Below are 6,000 nucleotides of genomic sequence, written 5' to 3'. Positions count from 1 at the left end.
GAAAAACACGCGACGCAAAGGAGAGAAAAGGTACACATAATGTTTACGTGGAAAACCCAAAGAGGGAAAAACCACGGCAGCCCATAGGCTACAAACTATCACTATGTTGGAATGTACAAAACAGTGAGTTCACGGAGGCAACGACCTCGTGCTCACGATCTTCGCCACAGGCGGCGGTTACAACAGAGGCAGCGACCTCTTTCTCTCTCTCTCTCTTTGTACACTGTTACGTGCTCACTCTTCTTCTTGCACCAACAAGAAAATGACAACCTGCTATTTACTAGTTTGCCCTAAGTCATATTTATACTAATATGACTTTTCGGCTATTTACAAATATAGCCTCGATGGACTATCAGAAAACATATTTACTGACGGGAATTGGTCGTTCCTTATGCGCAACGCTCGGCCACAACCGAGCTTAGAATGATACACAGAAAAAAACGGGAAATAAGACGTGACACAAAGAAGAAGAAAATACACAGGAGGTTTACATGGAAAACCCCAAACTAGGGGAAAAACCACGGCAGCCCACAGGCTACAAACTGTCACTATGTAAGAATGTACAAAACAGTGAGTTCACGGAGGCAACGACCTCGGACTCACGATCTTCGCCACAGGCGGCGGTTACAACAGAGGCAACGACCTCTTTCTCTCTCCTTCTCTCTCTCTCTCTGTACAACGTTACGTACTCTCTCTTCTTCTTGCACCAACAAGAAAAATTGACAACAACATACTACTAGTTTGCCCTAAGTCATATTTATACTAATATGACTTTTCGGCTATTTACAAATATAGCCTCGATGGACTATCAAAAAACATATTTACGAATATGTCTCTTCATCCTGTTCTCCGTAGCCGGATACTCCTCATCCGGTCTTCACCGGGTCTGCATCATCCGGCTCTCCGTAGCCGGGTACTCCTCTTCCGATTTCGGCCTCGGCTGAGATTGTTCGTCGGCACTGTTCTTCTCCCTTCCCATCCGGAGGGACCTGTCTCCCAACATTTACGAATATGTCTCTTCATCCGGTTCTCCGTAGCCGGGTACTCCTAATCCGGTCTTCACCGGGTCTGCACCATCCGGCCCTCCGTAGCCGGGTACTCCTCATCCAGTCTTCACCGGGTCTGCATCATCCGGCTCTCCATCGCCGGGTACTCCTCATCCGGTTCATGTCGGGTCTGCACCATCCGGCCCTCCGTAGCCGGGTACTCCTCATCCGGTCTTCATGCCGGGTTTGCACCATCCGGCCCTCCATAGCCGGGTACTCCTCATCCGGTCTTCACCGGGTCTACATCATCCGGCTCTCTGTAGCCGGGTCCACCTCATACGGTTTCGGCCGAGGCCGCGAGTTTGTTCATCAGCACTGTTCTTCTCCCTTCCCATCCGGAGGGACCTGTCTCCCAACAGGATTTTGTAGGCCCTTTCAAACCACCCACGGCCCGTAAAGGGAATAGGTATATTCTCGTTCCCACGGATTACTGCACCAAATGGGTCGAGGATAAGGCACTCCGAGACAACACGGCGGCATCCACGGCTAAATTCATGTACGAGCACCTCTGGTGCCGTTACGGATGCCCAATCGAGCTCGTTAGTGACCAAGGTGGGCATTTCATCAATCATATAATACGTGAGCTTACACACCACTACGCGGTGGTGCACAAGAAAAGCACACCATACAACCCGCAAGCGAACGGCTTGGCGGAATCAACCAATAAAATCCTCCAAACCATACTGAAGAAGATCGTCAATGAAAACAGGACCGATTGGGATGACAAACTCCAGAGCGCGTTGTGGGCGTATCGTACGACTTTCAAAACAAGCATCCAATCAACCCCCTTTCGAATGGCGTTCGGGTTAGAAGCCGTAATGCCCGTCGAGTTCCAAGTCCCGAGCCTTTGAGTTCAAATCAAAGCACGGCTCCCCGAGGCCCAATCCGAGCAATACCGGCTGGAACAACTTCTCGAACTCGGCGAAGATAGGATAGAGAGTATGGCCCAGCTCGAACAACGCCAACGACAACGCAAGGCTTTCGTGGATCGACATCGACACGGGCTGGAAAAGGAGCTCACCATCGGCAAACCGGTTCTTCTTTTTCAAACACGACTCGGGTCTATGCCGGGAAAATTAAGATTTCGGTGGACCGGTCCATTCTGGATTATCGACGAGTTCAACGGGACATTCCAGCTCGGCACACTCGCCGGCGACACTGTCAAAAGTTGGGCCAATGGTTTCCGACTTCGACCATATCGAAGCACTACACCACCCAACCCGTTTCGGGAAACCACCACGGAGGAGGCCACGTGTCCCCCTTAATAAGGACTCACCCACCTTCTTGAAATTAATAAAAGTAGTAGTAGGTAGGATTAACCATAGTTTAGCCACCAATTAGCTACACCTACACCACCCACCTAGGCACCCACAAATTTAGGAGCACCCCTCGCCACCACTCATTTAGTACCTATTTAAGCACATGCAAAGCACTAGAAGCACCCTACTCACCTTCATGACACGTGGTGCTAGTCACTTATTATGGCACCCACGACTCAGAATCTTCAGGATTCGCTTCAGGCACAAAACCCTAGGAGTAAGTTACTAAAACCGTTTCCAAAACGCAGCACAGACACAGAAGTTCATTATCGCTCCCAATCTCCATCGCTCTCAAGCTCAGAAACCCCGTCTCGCTCTCATCGCTCTAAACACTCTTGCTCTCAAGCCCTCTTTCGCTCTCATAGCCCCTCTGCTGAACTTCCCCTTCCTGTTGTTCCTGCTCTGTCTCGCCCTCGCCTCATCACTCTTCTTCACTCTTCCACACAGTCAAACCCCGTCTCCATCTCCACCATGCCTCTTACCGCTTCAACAGAAACCCGCGCCTGGCTCCAGGAACGAGGAATGGGTGGTTACCTGACGATCATCGATGCCCCCCCACACCCAGATGCCCAAGGTGTGGCTAAACGTATTTGTCCCGAAGCCATCACCAACAACGTGCTTCGGGCTGTTTTGGACCTGCAACGGGGAGGGGACCATGAGGTCGACATACCCCCAGCATCGAAGATGAAAGAGTACTTCGGTGAGTACTCAGCCTCAAGGAAGGCATATCGCACGTATGGCAGTCCCAACAGAGCTTTCGGGGAGATTGCTCATATATTGATGGAGTATGCATTCATGCATACGAACCCGACGAGCATGCCGCAGAACAAGGCAGCCATTATCATCAGCGCGTATGAAGGAAACAGAATCGATTGGGGAATCATCACAGGCGAAGGACTCCGCGCCGCCTTAGCTTCATTCCAGTCCGGTAAGAAGACGTTGTCTGTTCTTACCCACTTTTTGATGGTTCTATACCCACCCTCTTCTCTTCCTTCCCCTCGCACACTCACGTCCCCACCACCACCACGAAGGCAGAGAGAGAAATTCATTGCCATCAGCCACGAAGCATGGGAGGAGCCCACATCGCCTTCACCTCCTGCCGCCGACCAAAACCCCGCATCTGCACCACCACCCACCCAACCCCAACAAAAAAGGGCAGTTTTCGAGACCTACCAAGAATGGGAGGAGGAGATAGCCGCGGAGGACAACACGGCAGATGATGTCACCATTCGACAGCCAACATCGCGCCCCTCGGTAACTTCCCCAGGGCCTAGCCCACGCCCCAACACACAGCAGGCAGCACCACCACGACCCTAGAAAAGGAAGCAGGCGGAGGAAACGACACTACTGGCCCCGGAACCCCAAACACAACCGAGCAAGAGAAGACGACTCAACTGCGAGTCCTCGGCAGAACAAAAAGAGCCACAACAGGAGCAAGCCTTAGTTGTCAAACAGAGCAACCTGGCCATCATCCCTGAGGAGGCATCGCTGAACCAGGGAAAGATCGAGCATGGGCAACGCAAATCTCGGAGGATGAAGTCCTCGGGTATAAAGACCTCCCCGCGGAGGCTTACGAATTGGAAGCATATCTTGTAATGAGAACAATGCAGTAGACTATCTTTCAAACGAGAAGCATAACAAACAGTTCATGTATGTGACTTCATCTCCAGAATTTTGTTGAAGTTACATCTTCTTGACTTGATCAATGCATCCTCACGTTGCTCCTCTTTTTGCTTTTTCAAGTGATCCAACATGTCAGTTATTCATCTGAGATGATCCCTTGACATTGCATATGTTGTAAACCTTCCAACCATCATGAAGACCAGTCGTGCTATTAATGCCTTCCATGGCACCACATCACGAAACGAGACCTTATTGACTACATCTCTGACTTGATCTATGCCACCAGCTTTTGAATACATATCCATTAAATAAAAAACATTACTCTCCACTACCCTATTTCCACAAATACGTGCATGTATTTGTTGGCCATTTTCCAAAACTTTCAGTTTAGCACAAGCTTTCGGAAGCACAAGAAAACATAATCTGTAGGTGTTGCATATGTACAAACCAAACTTTCCCTGTTGTTTCCTTCGACATGTGTGTACTTGCATTCCATTGAAGTTTTGAATCGCAGTCTTCTAGATATAATAATTTGGAATATACTTCGCCGAATACAACAGACACCTGCAAAAGAAAATGCTTCTACTTTCATCATCCCCTCATAAAAGTTTGCTTCAGCCCCCAACAACGCCATCACTCATCCTTATCAAACAAAGAAAACATGCTTCCTTTTCCCCAACCAACATGTCACCAACTACCACAAACGTCCACAGTAACCATCTCGCCATAGCATAGCAAAACATGTATATACCAAACAAAAACATGTTGGGAGACAGGTCCCTCCGGATGGGAAGGGAGAAGAACAGTGCCGATGAACAAGCTCGGTCGAGGCCGATAGGCCGAGGCCGAAACCGGATGAGGAGTACCCGGCTATGGAGAGCCGGATGGTGCAGACCCGGTATGAACCGGATGAGGAGTACCCGGCTACGGAGAGCCGGATGGTGCAGACCCGGTATGAACCGGATGAGGAGTACCCGGCTACGGAGAGCCGGATGGTGTAGACCCGGTATGAACCGGATGAAGAGACATATTCGTAAATATATTTTTGAGAGGCCATCGAGGCTATATTTGTAAATAGCCGAAAAGTCATATTAGTATAAATATGACTTAGGCCAAACTTTTAGTTACTGTTGTAGTGGCTGTCATTTTTCTTGTTGGTGCAAGAAGAAGAGAGAGAGCGTAACTGTACAAAGAGAGAGAGAGAGAGAGAGAACGAGGTCGTTGCCTCTGTTGTAACCACCACCTGTGGCGAAGATCGTGAGCACGAGGTCGTTGCCTCCGTGAACTCACTGTTTGTACATTCTTACATAGTGACAGTTTGCAGCCTGTGGGCTGCCGTGGTTTTTCCCCTAGTTTGGGGTTTTCCACGTAAACCTCCTATGTATTTTCTCTCCTTTCTGTCGTGCATTTGTTTCCCATTTTCTGCATATGAAAAGAAGCTCGGTTGCGGCCGAGCGTTGGACATAAGGACACGGGAGTTCCCGTCAAGTGGTATCAGAGCAAAACGACACAGAAAATGGATGAATCGTTTGGCGGCATGTTCAAGCTCACCGGCTCCAACTATTCAGTATGGAAGTCGAAGATGAGGGACATGCTCGTGGTTAAAGACCTCTGGCTGCCGGTTTAGTTCGGGGACAACAGACCGGACAAAATCGACGCCGCGATATGGGAGGTGATGCACATGAAGACAACGGTGTACATACGGTGCTTCATCGACATGAGCCTGTACAACAACTTCAATGAAGAGTGCAAGGCTCATGAGCTCTGGGAGAAGATCGGCATAATGTTTCAGAACAAAAATGTTGTCAATCAGGTGTCGGTATTCCGGAAGCTAGTAAGACTCCGGTACCAAGATGGCTCCAGCATGGCGGAGCACATGAATGCCTTCCAGGGGCTGATACACCAGGCAACATCATTGGAAGTACCTCTCGCCGACGAGGTACTAGCCCTACTCCTGCTCGGTTCCCTCCCGGATAGCTGGGAGACGTTGGTTGTCACTTTGGGCAACGCCG

This window comes from Azolla caroliniana, unplaced genomic scaffold, assembly GCF_043228905.1.
Source record: "Azolla caroliniana isolate FFs.n. ecotype wild unplaced genomic scaffold, voAzoCaro1.0.p SCAF_15, whole genome shotgun sequence".
Classification (NCBI taxonomy): domain Eukaryota; kingdom Viridiplantae; phylum Streptophyta; class Polypodiopsida; order Salviniales; family Salviniaceae; genus Azolla; species Azolla caroliniana.
Note: the sequence above shows the minus strand (reverse complement) of the source record.